Source organism: Malania oleifera, chromosome 10, assembly GCF_029873635.1.
Source record: "Malania oleifera isolate guangnan ecotype guangnan chromosome 10, ASM2987363v1, whole genome shotgun sequence".
NCBI lineage: Eukaryota > Viridiplantae > Streptophyta > Magnoliopsida > Santalales > Ximeniaceae > Malania > Malania oleifera.
In genome coordinates this window covers 22,747,929-22,765,926 of record NC_080426.1, presented here as the reverse complement: position 1 = coordinate 22,765,926, position 17,998 = coordinate 22,747,929, and the positions used below count along the sequence as shown (strand labels likewise).

The following is a 17,998-nucleotide window of genomic DNA, read 5'->3' as shown; positions in this document are numbered from 1 at the left end:
AGGGGCTATTGCTTTAGTATTTCTATTGTTGATGTTGGTTCCGATCCTTGCATGGATCATCTTTGTCATCTGTGTACTTTTTCTTCTTCTTTGCCTACCAATTTTCTTCCCATCAATTTATGGTGATCGAGAGCCCCCCACTCTAAAAGATTTATGTCAATTATTTCATGAATGGATTGACAGTGTAGTTTTATGGATACGCAATGGATCTCCATAAAATTAAGGGATCCTCCCCACATTATGGACACTTTTGAGAGTTGGTGTACTAGATCAAGTATCAACAACTTGCAACCATTGGCTTCTTTTCATTTTTTTCAGTGTAATGATGAATAGTTAGAGTTAGACTATATATATTCTTGTCCACAAAATAAGAACGTATCTTTGTCTTGTATTTTTGTAATATTAAACCAATCCAAGCTCTCCAACTACTTGCTAGTCTCATTTCTTAATGGTTTGGTATGATTATCCAATTCAAATGATTCTTCAAAAATTCAATTATTACCCTCACAATTTCAAGAAAATGACAAATTAAACACAAAACTAGCTGGCAACACTCCATCAATAACCATTGCAAGAAAAGAAAGATATGCTCCCGGGGCATTGGTGCAATGGTAAAGCAGGCGGGTTCATACGGAGCATTGAGGTTCAATTCCCGGCGGAGATAAAGTCATGGTGCACTTTGTTGCCCCCGGTGGAGAAGAGCCGGATCCCAAATGTCCGGCCCGAGTGTGTTTAAGCTGTGACAACATCCAATTAACCCAGGTGGTGAACCAAGGGGTAAGGCCGCCACCCCATGGGCTTGGTGCCGCACCGAGGGGTCCAAAGGGTTCGTCGATGGCTGGAATTTCCACGTGAATCCAAAAAAATGAAAGAGAAAGATATATGGGAAGTAAAAGGAAAATATGCTGCATGTGTGGAAAATCAGTCAACATTAATCCATAGAAGGGATGCCAAATTCACAAAGAGACATGTAGTTAAAAACTCTGAGCAATGTTTGGGATAGGAAGAAAAATAAAAGGAATTAAGGCACCACAGTGATCGAACAAGCACAAGCAGATATGCCTGCCCTCACCTCCTCTTTCAGTTTACTACGTACTCTATGCATTTAATTTTATTCTCACACACAATCACACTCAACACCATTAATGTTCAATTGCTCAAAATACATAAGACACCCAACAATTCAGTCACAATTTCAATTTCCACTGGGACCCAAGTGTGGATATGTTGAAGGTGGGGGCCAAATCACTAGACACGGGACTGAAACGTGCCACAAGTTCCCGCTTCAAGTCTTCCCAATTGTTCGTACTTCATAGTGCATTGGTGGTTTTGGATGTCTTCGTATTTCCTTCTCCACCATGCCTTCGCTTCACCAATGAGATATATGAAAGCCAGTGCCACTCTTGCCTTGTCAGTTTCGATTCTAGCTGCCTTGAAATGCATCTCTAAGTCAAAGAGAAAATCATCCACCGTATTGCCATATCCTGCACCCCCAGAAGCCTGTGGCCGTGGCAATTTCAGCTTCTCCATCTCAACTTTCGCCTCCAACTTGTTACCATTTGCTTAGTCATATTCAATCCAACTCTTGCACTTGGCTTTGGAGTTGAGCCTATGTATTCATTTGTCCACTCATTCAATCTCTCATTGAAGAAGCTTGTGGATTCTTTGACGTTACGAGCAAGCATATCAAAATTTTCAGAAAGCTTACGTTGTTCAGTGGCCTCCACCTCTTTTAGTTGTCCCTGAAGAGAAGTTAGTCTAGGCATCATCATTTCAAGCTCGTTTATTTTTGCCCCAAATGCATCCACTTAATCAATACTGCTCTGAAAGGCCTCAAGCTGCATTATCCTGTTCTCTAAATTATATTTGAGCCACAAGGGTCTCCATTTCAGCAATCCTTCCAAGGCATCAAGTGGCTCCGCAGTCCCTCTAGTGTTCCCATGGGTGGTCTCAAGCTCTGCTGGTACATCCTCAGCATTGGAAAGCTCCACCACAAGTGTTTAGAGTTCCTTAATTTTTGCCTGAAGTTCCTTAAGACGCTCATTTTTTCTGGTCTTGGTGATCCTCCCTGTACCACTCATAGTGATCAACCTGTCACAGATCAAAGTTTGCTTCCACCTATTGAATTCATAAAGCACTTCTTTTGGCCTCCAAACAAGTCAGCCAAAGATCACTTGATCAAGCCTGCACGCACAAGCATTACATAAATCGCATACGCCATGAAGTAAATGACTCAATTACTATATAAAAAAAAAACACAAGCACACAAGGGGTAAGTATGACATAAAACAAGCATTCTTAATACAAACACATAGTAAACAACTAATCCACAAGAATAATTCATAGAATAAGACTGTAGTCACTGTACACCTGCAAGTTTGAAAATTCCTATTAGAGTGAAAATTGCTAATTAAGGAGAGACATGTGGTTCTTTCAGACATACTAATTTCCTATGCTTCTACTCCATTACACTCAGTGCTCTGCATCCTTAATTTTGCCACAAACGCATGCTAAGCAATGTAGCAACATTCTGAGCATTTCAAAGGACCCAGTACCCAAAAATTCTTTCATGAACACAAGGAAATTTCTTACACAATCCTAAATCACAATTTCACTGATGCATCAGCTGGAGCATACCAGAAAAGCGAGGGCGAGCGAGTGCGCATGCACTAAATTGAGAACGGAGACACACATACAGTGTTCAGAACAACAGTAAACAAAGACATAATTCCAATTCCACAGATATCCAAAAACCATCAACACCCAAATCCACGCAATCCGCAGTACCGTAAATTTTCAACACTAAATGAGAAGAATTACAAAAGAAAAAAGCAAATATTAGGGATTTATAGGGAATCGGAGGGATTGAAAGGAAGAGATTTACCATTTACCAGCCTATTCAAGTCAATCACACTGGTAGGTCAATCCACAAAGCATCCAACGATCTACAGTTGCGTTTTCACAATGGGAAAATCCATGGCCATCCTCATCACCATCGCAGCCAAGAACATCAACAGCCACTTCTAGATAAACCTCTCATCGTCAATCTCCAGCCCAAATCGAACTTCTCGACTATTTAGACTATAATTTTGTAGAAAGCACCCCCTTTCCCCGCGGGAATAATCAAATCTCGTCATTGATACAGCGAAGTAATCCTTGAAACCCCCGCAATACGATGCCATTCACCGTTACCAGAGAGAGAGAGAGAGAGAGAGAGAGAGGATTTAAAGATATTTTTAGAAAAAGAAAAGAACGTAGTGGCCGACAGGAGGTGGCAGCAGAGCCATCGTATCAACATCCACTTTGGCTCGAGAGGTTTTAGGAGGATGGGGAAATGAAAGTGGGCCTGTGGAAAACAGGAGTTTTTTACCCAAATATTATATAAAAAAAAAATCAAAAAACACAAATAGGAAGGAAATTAGAAAAATTTACATAAATGTACCAATCCACTCTCCAAAAGTCGGTTTGGGCTTTTTTTTTTTAAAAAGGCCGCAATTCTTTATTGTCAAAATAAAAAATAAAAAATTAAGAACCGAATTTTCAAAAGTCGGTTTGGATTTAAAAAAAAAAAAATTCAGTCGCAATTCTTGACTGTCAAAATAAAAAAAAAAAAAATTGAGAACCGACTTTTCAAAAGTCACCCCTCCAAAAACCAAATCCCAACCCCCCACCCAAAATAAAAAAATAAAATATATATTATTTTTAAAATTTTAAGATTTAAATACCCATCCAATCCCTTCGACATAAATGGGTGCTGGTCCGGATCTACCACCATCCTCCTAAGCAAAAAATTCGTCATCCTCTACACTAGACTCGACCCCCAGAACAGACAGGTCCAAAACTACACCGTACCCGCTAACCTATCCGACCCGTATCTCCGTGAATGGATCAAACTCGACGACAACCCCCTTGTGGTTCCCATCCTGAACATGAACACAAGAGCGTTCCGTGACCCGACCACGGGCTGGATCGGATGAGATGAGCATTGGAGAATGGTCATCGACAGCCGAAGAAAGCACCAGGGAATGACCTACTTGTACCAAAGTAGAGATTTCGTGAATTGGGTCAAGGCGAAACACCTACTCCACTATACTCCAAAAATCGGAATGTGGGAATGCCCGAATTTTTATCCAGTTGTGGTGCGTGGGCGGCACGGGTTAGACACATCGGTGATGGGAGAACACGTGAAACACATGTTATAATTTTTTTTTATTTCATTACATTTTTCTTCCATTCAATTATTTCATTCTAATTGTTTTTTTAGCCTAGATTTTTGTGCAAGTTTTTTGTTTTGTTTTGTTTTATTTTTTTAATCCAAACCAACTTTTGAAAAGTCGTAAAAAATATTTTTAAAATTTTTCTATATAAAATATACATCAAATAATATGTTAAATAATTTTTTCATTCTTAAATATATATTAAATAATTTTTTATGTAATTAGGAAGTAAAATGTCAATTTTTGTCTTAATATTCCCAAAAGTAAATTATTTCAAATTTTTTTATTATTGTATTTGTTTTTATATAGTTTGTTGAAATTAAAAAATTAACTTACTTTTTTTAATTCATTTGAATAATAAATAAAATGTAAAAAATATTTTTGTATTAAATGACACTTAAAAATATGTTTTTTATTTATAACTTTTTATTTAAATATTAAAATTTGAAAAATAATATATATTTTATTATTTAAATTTTTTAAAAAAATTATGATTCTCACTTTCAAGAGGGGAGGTAGGAGCAGAACTGGGGGGATTTGAAGTAAAAAACTCATTTATTTAGAGCCACATGGGTCTACTAGCTCACTTCCGCGCATCCCACACGGGACTCACATGCCAACGGTCATGAATTCCACTCTGCTTCCTATTTGCCAAGTAGGAATTCGTGGGTGACCTAGTTGATGAGGTCCTTGGAGATGGAGTGAGCTCAAACGATATTGCCCCACACAGCTCCCTTCGGGCTGTACTGGTAGTAGAGATGATTGATTCAATTGTAGTACATTGGTCCTATTTGGTTCGAAAGAAAAATAGAATAGCAAGGAAATGAAAGATTAATTAAAATTAGAGACAAATTTTCTATTTTGAGGAAAAAATGGAAGTTAGTTTTTTTAAATAATTTTTTTTATGTAATTAGGAAGTAAGATGTCCTTTTTGTCTTATTATTTTTAAAAGTAGATTATTTCAATTTTTTTGTTATTGTATTCATTTTTATATAATATTTTGAAATTAAAAAATTAATTTACTTTTTTTAATTCATATGAAAAATAAATAAAAAGTAGAAAATATTTTTTATATTAAATGACACTAAATTTTTTTTATTTACAAATTTTTATTTAAATCTTAAAATTTTAAAAATAATATATATTATATTATTATTTAAATTAAAAATAATATATATTTTATTATTTGATTTTGGGTGGGGAGTTGGGATTTGGTTTTTGGGGGGGTGACTTTTGAAAAGTCGATTCTCAATTTTTATTTTTATTTTTATTTTTATTTTTTATTTTGGCATACAAGAATTGTAACTGACTTTTTTTTTTTTTTTAACCCAAACCGACTTTTGGAAAGTTGGTTCTCAATTTTTATTTCATTTTATTTTCGCAGTCAAGAATTGCGGCTGACTTTTTTTTTTTTAAAGCCCAAACTGACTTTTGGAAAGCCAGTTGGGTATATTTGTGCAAATTTTCTAAATTTCCTTCATATTTGTGTTTATTGATTTTTTTTAATAATATTTTGGTAAAAAAACTCTGAAAAACAGATCATTTATAATAGTTGTCGTCGTATGCAACTCATGTCACATAATCAAATTTATTTATTTATTTTTTTTAAAAAAAAGTAAAAAATAAATAAATTAGATTTAAATTTTAAGGTAAAATTATTTTATTAAATTATTTATATTATTATGGTTTATAAATATTGTAATTATAAAATAAATTATAATCAAGATATTTTTTAAAAAATAATCAAAATTTTGAAATTATTTAAAATTTATTAATTCCTTTAGTTAATAATAGAGATGACCCAAAAAATATTATAGGCTAGTTGAACTAAATTGATTCAATACAATCAGTTGAATTTGTATAGAATTTTTATTTATTTATCTTATTTAAAAATTTTCAAAAAAGGACAAAATGTAAATACAAATTGCTCAAAATGATCCATAGAACCCCACTTCAAGTATATTAATAGTCACGGTTTTCTTTCATTCATACTTTTGAATCTTAGTTTATGTAGAGTTAACTTGAATTTGATAATTCTCCAGCTGTAGAAAAATTAATACGTACATATGCATATATTTGACGATGATGATGAATGTGCGTTAATGTAAGAATGACCCTTTCATATTATGTAAGGAACTTTCATAGACGATTGATGGTGCAGAAAAATCAAGAAAAATTGTAAGGAAGAAAAGATTCAAAAGTAACTAATTATAAATGTCATATTAAAACTTGGTTTCAAACAAATAAAAGGTATAATTTGGACCACTGGGTGTGGATCCCAATGATATGGGTCTCACATCACTTTAATATAAGCCTCTAGTGCGATAGGGAATGAGGAAAATAAAATAAAACTAGATAAAACAAGGAATTGAGTATTATAAACTATATCTTATTGTTGGTGTTTCAGTTTTTACATGGAATAAGTTAATGGTTGAGTTCGTGTATTTATCTTTGATACTAAATATAATGTAAAATAAGCTACTAATGGAAATGAATGTTACCCAATCTTAATTGGTATGTTTTGTCTTCTGAATAATTGCAATTATTGACGTCTTTTATTTGTATTGTTTTAGAATTCATTTGCTGTTTTATGACTTTCCACTCTCTATAGGGCATGTCATTTATAAATCTAAGACCTTCTCATTCTAAATTAACTTTATAAATATAACATGGGCTATAACAAGCATGTCCTATATTTTACAAATCATTTTTCTAAAAAAAAAAGACAGTAATATTACTTTTCGTACATAAATAAATAATGGTAATTTATTGCTTTCCTGCACGTACTTGGTCGTGCAAAGTCACTTCCCAGTCCTATGCAAATGAGGAACAACTCCGAGCCAGAAAGGGAAAATGATAATGACAGAAGTGGGCGACTATCAATCTAGGACTATTCCAATATTTATCACAGCCAATGCAAACCATCCATCCGTATGAACCAATGAAGTAAAGCTGTACTTTGAGCACAGAATATGCATGCATGCAAGATCAGACAGTGCCCAAAAGCTGATCATTCATTTTGATAGAATATGCATGCATGCAGATGCATAGTATGCTATTGCAGTTGGATGGCCATGAAAATTAAGCAGCCAAAAATTACATCCATCTTGGGCACCATTCATTTCTGCGGATAACAATGTTGACAAAGTTCTAAATGAACGTATAAGTTAGATGAAAAAAAAAAAAAAAATCATTTATTGAATAGAACTCTCAAGCATCTACTATATATTGGCAAAGATGGTTTCTATGAACTGAAAAAGAAACAAGGAAATCAAAGGTGCCCTATTTCAAGGAAGGTCACTTACCAGGCATACACTGTCAAATAAATATTATTATTTGTTGTTACTATTGTTATTCTAATTATAATTAGTTGTTAATGTTTTTATAATAATAATAACAATTAATATTATTATTATTTGTTGTTTTCTTTGTTTAGTTGTTATTTTCATAACAGTGATTATCATCACTGTAGCTATTATTATTATTTTGTTATTTTTATTACTTTCATAATAATTTATCCTTAAATTTTTTAGTTACTAATAATCTTTTTCTGAATGTATATTTATAACATATGATTATAATATTAATTTATGCTAAAATAAAATTATTAGTTAAATTAATATTTTTAATTTTCAAAATTAATTTAAATTAGTAAGTAATTTTTCTCTTCAATTCTAGAATTAAATTATATTTCATTAATAATTAACATGCTATAATACAAAACAAAATAATATATGACCTTCTAATATATGTTTCATCAATTTTTCTTTTTGTAATAAGCACTCATTAACATTGTTAACCGTGTGATTCCTCTAAATGTTGGATGTGTGAAAAAGGCACAACATAACTAAGAGCTTAATGATTAAATTTTGTCTATTAAATAATTTAAATTGACAAGTGATAACATACGTAACCGCGTCATCAATAAAGCAACTTAATGCTTAAATCCTACCCATTTGATAATTTAAATCGGCAAGTGATAACGTAACTAATGGTATGATCAACAAAGCAGTTCAATGGTTAAATCATGTCCATTTGATTATTTAAATTGAAAGGTGACTACATAGCTAACGATGTGACCAACAAAGTAGTTTAATAGTTAAATCTTATCCATTTAATTATTTAAATTTACATAGCTGCCGGTATGATTAACATAACAACTTAATGGATTTGATTATTTAAATTGACAGATAATAACATAGCTAACAGTGCGGATTAACATAGCAGTTTAATTTTAACATAATGGAAAAGGTGAGAGAGAGAGAGAGAGGTGGTAAGAGAAAGACACAGAGACAAAGAGAAGTGGGCATGGCAAAGGGCAGTGGCGTTCTAATTTGTACACAATAATTGAGGGATCATTTGGAACTGTAGAAATATTTTTAAAAAAACGTGCTGAATTTAATAAGTATTGAATTAGAAAAGTATTGAAAGTTATAATTGTGCTTGGTTGTATTTAAAACAAGTGATATTTGCACTCACCTTTATTATAGGGTACTATAAGATTATTTTACAACATATTTTAAATTATAAATATTAATATTTTTTAATTAAAAAATTAATTACTAATTATTTTAATTATTTATAATGAAAATTTAAATATTTTCTATTAAAAAATAATACAAGATTATTATTTTTTATTAATAATAATATCGTTATTAATGTATATTTATAACATATTAATGTCCTAATAAATTATAAAAAATTAATATTATTAATTAAATTTAAAATTTTAATATATTTAATGTTAATTTAAATTAATAAATAATTTTTGTTTGATCCAAAATTAATTATAATAAGTAATATGTATTTCTAAATATATTTTAAATAAAGATGTTAATATTTTTATAGCTAAAAATTTGAACAAAAATTACATTTTTTTCTAATTAAAATTTAAATATTTTTTAGTAAATAAAATAAAATAATATTATTTATTAATCCAGCAAGCCATTGCTACATCCATTTCATTAGGTATTGATGATCTTGTAACAATACTCTCTAATGAAATTCAATGGGATCTAGAGATTCAATGTTATTGGTAGCTACCACCTACACCGACATGAGTTGTGGCTGCATCTGGATGCGGCGGCGACTACTGCTGCTGCTGCTATATATGGGAATGGAGGAAAGAGGAGGAGCGAGTGATAACAAACTCTTGATTTGCAATTAAGTTCTCAAAAATTGCTGATTTCTTGCTCTTTAAAGATGATGTGTTAGAGGCCGAAGTTAGCTTGATTATAGTCAAGTGATATGAATTTTAGAGAGGAGAGATCCATTGAAGATGAGCATCCTAATCAAGAAATCTTTATTAATGAATCCAAAACTTTCTATAGTACCCCTTTTCAAAACTAGCACTGAAAAAATAAGTGATTGCTGCACTCATTCGAATTATGATAAAGTATACAACATGGACTATGGCTTGGTTCCATTTTTGGAATGCGGTCAAGAGTTCCTAGAATAAATATACAAATCCAACAGATAAAAGCATGCCTAGGGACATTTTGATTAAACCAAGCAGCCGGATCCCAATTGACAGCTTAAGGAATGTTTCTAATGTCATTCCAAGCAATGGTAGATGAAAAACTACCAGATTTGCTCAAATTCCAAATAATATGATCTTCATGACCAGGATTTGGATCGTCTTCAATTTTCCTGAAGAGTTCAGCAACTCTGACAGACTATCTAAGAGGCCATTTCCATATATCATAAATTATAATCATCTACTTTAGCATTAGATGAGACTCCCAAATCAATTGCTATATTAGAACCAAAGGAAGGAGCCAATGGACTTAAAGGAGACCAATAGTCATAAAGAAGAAAGGTATTTCTACCATCCACAATAATATCTTTAAAGGAGCAATATGCTTTGTCTCTAGATTTTGTTATTTTCTCAAGTCCAAGAACAAACTTACGAGGTTTTATTGCCCAAATAGATTTATCCTTGAGCTTGCAAGCCTTAATGCATTTTACCCAAAGAAGAGGAGAGGAAAGCCAAGTATATATACCAAAAGAGATTATGAGATGCAATTTTGTTCCATTTAGAGAAAAGTCTTGAACTCAAACCTCCTTCCTGTATTGGTTTGCAATCATGAGACCGCTTGAATTTGTGATCTTTAGAAATTCCAATCATTCCCCTTCCAAAGAAAAGCTTTAAACATACTTTCAATGTCTTTGATGATTGAAGTTGGTAGAAAAAGAGTTGAACCCCAGTTTTAGCTCAAGAACTGTGTTAACCTTGTTGGCTACACTATCATGGTTTATGTGTTTTGATGATATTAACCTATATGTTATTCCTAATGCATTTCATCTTTGCACATCATGTTTATTACAGGTACAAGTGTCGAATACATGAAGTATTGGTCAAAAGGTAAAGATCAGACCAAGATGACGTTCGAATAGGAAGATCAAATGGACACATACTCGGAAGAACCCAAGCACAACCAAAGGAAGCTTAAAAATAGTATTATATGTATTTGGGGAGTGTTTGAGGTGGTCTATTTTGTAACTCTTGCTAATCTTGATTCATGCATGATTTCTGAGCAAAAGTTGAGCAAAATGCATGCATACTAGGATACATGAGTTCATAAGATTTCACTTAAGTCACAAACTCACTTTCATAGTTTTCAAAGTTAAAATCTAAGAGTTTGTTAAAAGAATCCTAAACTAAAATATGTTTTCATAAGAGACAAGTTTTTAACATCTTGGTATTTTGAATATCTTCATACTTTGTCCCGATTTTATCAAAGCGAGTCTTATGTCCAAAAGCTTCAAGAAGTCAAGCATATTTTCATTAAAGGACATATTGACATATAAGTTATCAAAACAAGCTTCAAATGTGTTTTCATTATTCAAGATATCCTATATTCAAAGGGAAGCTCACTTGGACAAGTTTTAATCTTCATTAGGCTTAATATATTTCATATACTTTTGTCCAAGAATTTTTTAAGTGATTAAAAGGCTTTTTGGTTGAGAAAAACAAAGCCCTCATCGACTAGAGTTTCCAGTAGCCAACACGAGTTTTCTGCCCAAGTGACTTGTCGACGAGAGGGCACGTCTCGTCGACTAATGGCAAGGGCTCGTCAACGAGTGGGGTGTACTCGTCAACTAGTGGTCTCGAGCCCAGCACAATAACGGTTAGAAAATGACTAGTTTCTTTCAGGATTTGCTCACAACGATCCAATAACAGCTAGCTGCGGTTTTTGGCTATAAATACAAGTCCATAGACTTGTTTAATATGATTTTTTGAACATTTTTAGTGAAAAACATCTTTGATTACAAAACCTAACACTTTGCATTTTAGTTATTCATTTCAAGTGCTCAATCTCTCTTGCTCTCTAAATTGTGTTTGATTCAATCCTCGGGAAAATAGTGTGAGGTTTGTTTTTTAAGTGATATTAGCTCAATCAATGAGCGCTTCTTTGTATACCCATCCTCTTGTAAAAGGTTCTTTGTGAACCAACTTAGTGAAGGTTCTTGGTGAACCACTTGGCAAGGCATCTTGGTGATCCTTGCGGTTCTTGGTGAGCGCGGTAGGGATTTGTTCCCGAGTGTATGGTTTGGTACCCCAGTCGTAAGGCTTGCTCTGTTAGTGAAGGAGTTTTATAGTGGATTGTGGAATCCGTAGCTTGGTGTTAAGGCGTGTACGTAGGCTTGGTGCCGAATCACATAAAAATACTGGTGTTAATTTTCTCTCCCTATACTCTTTATTATTTGTCTTGTGCATGATTTAAATTTCACATATTGTGATATAATTGCTTGCATCTTGCCAAGATTTTTGTTTTGTAGAGAAAATCTTGAATACGCAAAAAGAGTCCATTCATCCCCCCCCCCCCCTTCTTGGACTATATACTCTCGGGTGGGACGTTTATCAAGTGGTATCAGAGCGAGGCGCTTGCATTTTTCAAAGTAAAATCCAGAGCGTAAAAGATCAAAATGGAGTATTTGGTGGGCACTCTCTTCCCAAGGACAATCCGTGAGCAAGCCACCATTGTTCAACGGCTCCAACTACCCGGCTTGGAAAAATCGAATGACCATCTTCATCCAAGCACACAATCTCAAAATGTGGCGTGTCATCACAAAGGGAGATTACAAGTTCAAAAATAGCAAAGGTGAACCAAAACAACTTGAGAAGTTGTCCGACATCAAAACAAGGTTAGTTGAACTTAATTTTCAAACCAAATTAGTTGAACTTTATTATGCTTTGAGTGACAATGAATACAATCGTAATTGTGGTTGTGAAACCAGTAAAGAAATATGGGATAAACTTGAAGTGACATATGAAGGTACTTTACAAGTTAAAAAGTCCAAAATTTACATGTTAGTAAATGAATATGAAATGTTTAAAATGGCTGAGGAAGAATCTATCACATCCAAGTTCACTCAGTTCACACACATCATAAATGAATTAAAAGTACTCGGTAGAACTTATTCTATGGAGGATAATGTTCAAAAAGTTCTCCGATCTTTACCCGAGTCATGGCATGCAAAATCCACCGCCATTGAGGAGGCAAAAGATTTAACCAAAGTCACACTTGATGAACTTATTAGGTCACTAATGACTTATGAACTTGAGAAAAATACAACTTTGAATCCTTAAAAACCTAGGAAGGAAATGGGTATGGCATTAAAATCATTTAGTTCAAAATTTAAAGAAATCCTACAAGATGATGAGAGGTATAGAAGCACTCGCAAGAGATTTCAAGAAATTTCTAGTAAATAGACACAACATTTTAGTAAGAAATCTAGAAAATAAGAAACAAGCAAATATGATGGCATTAGATGCTACAATAGCAAAAAGGTTGGGCATGTCATAACAAATTGTCCCTTGATCAAACACAAAGGGAAATTTCAAAAAGAAGATTATACTGTTATGAATGCTACTATTTGCAATGAAAGTGATGATGAAGAAAAAGCATACTTGTGCTTCATGGCTAATGAACAAAAAGAGATAAGTTCAGATGAGGAGGATTATGCACCTTCTTATGATGAAGTTGTCGAAAATTGTGTTAAATTATTTAAAGAATTAGTTTTAGTAAAGAAGAACAAAAATTTTGAAAAAGAGCTTACTTTGCTTAAACTAAAGGAATCCTCTTTGAATGAAGAAAATGAATCTTTAGTAGTAAAAATCAAAAGCTTAGAAGATAAATTATCAAAATCCAAAGGAAAAGAACCTTGCCTTTGTTCAACTTTAAAAAGAGAAAATAGTTCCTTGAAAAAAGAAAATGAGGAGCTTATTTATTAGGGGGTAGCGAACCCGAGGTAAGATGCGAGATAGAACCGAGCCTTAAGTTCCCGCTTCAAGTCTTACCAAGTGTTCATAGTGCAACAGCGGTTTTGAATATCTTTGCATTTCATCCTCCACATAACTTTGCATCAATTGAGAGGCATATGGTAGCCATCACTCATACCTCATCAATCTCTATTCTAGTTGAAATACTACTCAAAGTCAAAGAGAAAATTGCCCAACACATTGGTATCTAGTGCACCACCATAAGCCAACGGCTCTAGTAATTTTAGTTACTCCATCTCAACTTTCATCTCCAACTTGGTAACCATTTGCATGGTCATCTTCAATTTGGAATTCATCACCTGTATTTGGCTTTGGACTTGAGTTCATGTGTTCATTTGCCCACCAACTTCATTTAATCTCTCATTAAAGAAGCTTATGGGTTTGTTATGAATAAGCACATCCAAATTTTTGTAAGACTTTAGTTGAGTGCCCTCCATCTTTATTAGTTGTCCCTGAAGAGAAGCTCCCTAGGCATCATCCTTTTCAAGCCCATTTATTTTTGCCTTAAATGCATCCACTCGTTCAACACTCTTGAAATGCCTCAAGCTCCATCACCCTTTGGACTGTTCTCTAAATATTTAACTTGGGCACAAGGGTCTCTAGTTCGCAATCCTTCCTACCAAGGCATCAAAGTCACTTAACAATCCCTCTACTATTCCCATGGGTGACCTCAAGCTCTACTAATACATCCTTGGCATAGGAAATCTACCACAAGTGTTGGAGTTCGATAACTTCTGCTTGAAGTTCCTTTATGCGCCCACTTTTTCCATCTTGAGGGCACACCTAATACCAATCATGGTGACCAACCACCTATTAAAACCAAAGTTTATTACCACTTATTGAAGTTCTTGATATTTAATATCTCCTTCATTCAAACACTTAAAGGTATCTACGAGGCATCATTGCCAGATTTGTTACACAGTATCTACTCAATTAAAGTCCCAAGAGTTGGGAGAAGACTCCTGCACTAAGCCTCTGACAAGTAACAAAGCTTTCTTGATCAAATCAATGTATAAATTTTGGATTAAAACGAAATTGGATATGCAAACAATTAACCTCATCATCAGTTGATTTGGAACCAGTTTATTCCATACGAAGTTTCATTCATTTGAATCATCCTATGTCGCTGTTCACTCAAAAACAATCCCTTACTCAAGACAACCTTCAAGTTAGAGGATGGCCACGTTTTGCATCCTTTGCAAAGAAGATGGAGAATCAATTGGCCATCTGTTTTTATCTTACAAATTCAGCAGCATTATCTCATTGGGTATTTTCAAAAAGTTGGGGGTGTAGTGGGTAATTTTGAACACTCAAAGAATTACTTTGTTCATGGAAGCTCCAACAACTTAAATAAATGCAGAGAACTCTTAGATTCTCAATTCTAGCAATAATTATGTGAAGAGTCGACGTCGAGTTATGCCCGGGGTGTCAATGAAAAGGAAATAGGAGACCCCAAACAAGAAAGGAAGAGGTTTTGATGAGAAGGGGGTAATACAGTCAAAAACAAAATCACTACCTTTTTTTTTTTTTTTTTCTTTTGAAAGCACAATAAAAATAAAGAAAAACCCTACAAAAGGTCAGCGAAAATAAGAAAAACAAGTTTGGAAGTACATTTGTGTGAGAGGAAGGTATTAGCACAGTAGCACCCCTATGACACCTAATCGTAGAACAATTACCGCAATTACGTAAGTGTTGCCTTCAAAAAAATACGAAAATAAATGTGCATACTCCCGAACTCATCTTTTTGTTTTCAAGCAAGGATTTTCTTTATTTTTCCTATGTTTTCAAAAGATAAAAAAAATAAAGTGGCTACTATGGGCTTCTTGAAGTCATATTGTAGTGCTCATACAGCAATTTCATCACTAGATGACCAAAAGGGGTCTTTTCTCTCTTTTCTTTTCGAATGCAACACTTATGTAATTGCAGTAACCGTTCTACGAATAGGTATCCTAGTGGTACTAATACCTTCCCCTTGTATATGTGCTCTTGAGCTCATTTTTTGGTTTTCACACACCTTTTGCAGAATTTTTCTTTATTTTCTCAGTGTTTTCAAAATATAAGGTGGTGACTCTATTTTTAACTGTTTTACCCCTTTTTCATTGAAACCTCTTCCTTTCTTGTTTGGGACCACCATTTCCTCTTCATCGGCATCCCAAGCAGAATCCGACGTTGACATGGGGGATCTAGAAAGAGAGAAAGTCAAGAACATCTAGGAAGTGAGAACTCAACCACCATTCAAGACTTGTTAGAGAAAGCTTATTTGGTTTTTCACAAGATTATGCAGGATATTTTTCTATGGTCAACAACTTATTCTATGCTACATAAACTCACCTGGGATGACTTTGTTTCTTTGCTTTCAGATATGGACTAGTAATGTTGATATGTTTCTTGTTATGATTACGCTGAATCTGTAATCCCTTCACAATCTAGTAAACAGGCAGCTTGCTTGTCTATCATGACTGTCTTTTTCAATGAAATGCATTTTACCTTCCACAAAAAAAAAAAGAATTCCCAATATTTAATGCCCTAAGAGTAGCTCAGGGGGTAAATACAAGACTCTCGGGGTTGAGTCTTAGGGTTCAACTTTCCATTTGAGATAATATCATTGTATTTAAATGAAGAAAGGTAGAGGGGTAGGTTCATTACATTAGTGGATTAGTCAAGTGTCCAATGGGTCTCTACGCCATCATTTGAAAAAAAAAAAAAAAATTCTTGATATTTGTGACACGTATTACTCTACTAATTTCTAAAATATCAATTTTTATATATTTTTTAAAGGATATTTTAGCCTTTTGGATAATTAGCCTATTTAGGTCTCCTAATTCAAAGGTTGGATAGGATGACGACCTTAGTCAGTCCAGTCCGATCCCAGTCCAGTCCAGTAAGCCTTAGCCACAGAAACTAGCACCTTTATGAGCATTTCAGAGGATCCAATACCCAGAAGTGTTCAGAACAAAAGTAAACAAAGATATATACTTCCAAGTCCACAGACAATAAAAAACTATCAACACCCAAATCCACAGTCCACAGTACCAGTAAAATTTCAACAAAAAAAAAATGAGAAAAAATGAAAAAAGAAGTCATAGATTTACAGAGAATCACGTAGAATGAAAGGAAGAGAGTTTACCGACCCTTTTCAAGTCAATCACACTGCTACGTCACCCCGCTAAGCATCCATCCATCTTCTGCTGAGTTTTCAGTTTTCACGATGGGAAAATCCATGGCCACATGATGAAATCCTAATCCCATTATCGCCTGATTCAACACCTACTTAAATTAACCTCCCACCGCCAATGTCCAGCCCAAATCGAAATTCTGACTATTTAATCTCCAATTAGCTCCCCTGCAATAATCAAAAGTCAAAATCTCATCTGTGTTACAGTAAACCTAGAACCCCCGTCAGACCGACGCCATTCTCATTTAAAGAACGAAAAGATAAAAATAGAAGGAAAGAGAGGAAAGTAACCTGCTTATAAGACCCGGACCGGTAACCAGTAAGCCTCCGAGTTGATCGGACCGATTGAGCCGACAAATCAAACCGATCATCGAACCGTCAGCATGATATAAATATATTTTAATATATACTAATTGAGGCTTATGTTATGTATTGTAAGAGCCTCACAAAAATAAAAAAAATATATAAAATAAAAAATTAAAATTCAACTATCAAGTTTAAGCCGCAAAACTAAGTATATTAAAATATTGACAACAAATATTTTATAATTTTTAATTCATAAAAATATTGATATTAATTACATATAAATCAAAAATAACTTGAATTTTATAAAGTTCCTTTTTATCTTGAGCATTTAATAAATTTTGACTAACTATAATATATGAATATTAAAAAATTAAACTTTTCATTAAATTCATTTAACTAGCATCAAAGTTAAAATATCTTTATAATATTTCTTATATGATTTTCTATTAAAAATATCCCATAAAATATTCTTATAATTTTATAATTTTCTTTCCTAAATTGATAAAATATTACTTGATAAAATATTAATAAAAATAATCTTTTCATAATCTTTATTAATAGCTAAATTAATAATTTTGATAATCACTAATAATTGATTATATTTTTGTAATTTAAATGTGTAATTTAATTTTTAACCTACAATTAATAATTATTTAATAATTTCATAGTAATTGAATTAATAATTTCTTTAGTTATTATTAATGAATGGATTAATTTATGAGAAAATTACTTAAGTGAATAAAATATTTTTAAAAATTCTCATAAGTTAGTACTTCGAAACCTCCTCCATGAGTTTATAATTTAATTTTTATGATTGCTAAATGTTATTAAATAGTATTATCCTAACTACTAATTGCAATTAATTGTATAGTTCAAAATAGTATGAATTTTAAAAAAAAAAAATACAAAACTTAACAATGAAACTATTTAAGTAAAATTATAAAATTGTCGTCCTTTTTATATCTCAAGCATTCAATAAATTTGATTACAAGATAACATAAATTAATTTTATAT

General features: G+C 32.9%; 2 long non-coding RNA genes across 2 annotated transcripts; both read right to left on the bottom strand.

The window, feature by feature from the left end:
* Positions 1 to 912: 912 nt before the first annotated feature.
* LOC131165459 (uncharacterized) lies at positions 913 to 3,350 on the bottom strand. Its single transcript, XR_009139577.1, has 2 exons — positions 2,885 to 3,350; positions 913 to 2,184 (listed from the first exon to the last, which is right to left on the bottom strand). It is a non-coding gene; the product is annotated as an uncharacterized LOC131165459 (long non-coding RNA).
* Positions 3,351 to 6,860: 3,510 nt separating this feature from the next.
* LOC131165460 (uncharacterized) lies at positions 6,861 to 16,948 on the bottom strand. Its single transcript, XR_009139578.1, has 2 exons — positions 16,635 to 16,948; positions 6,861 to 7,341 (listed from the first exon to the last, which is right to left on the bottom strand). It is a non-coding gene; the product is annotated as an uncharacterized LOC131165460 (long non-coding RNA).
* Positions 16,949 to 17,998: the final 1,050 nt, after the last annotated feature.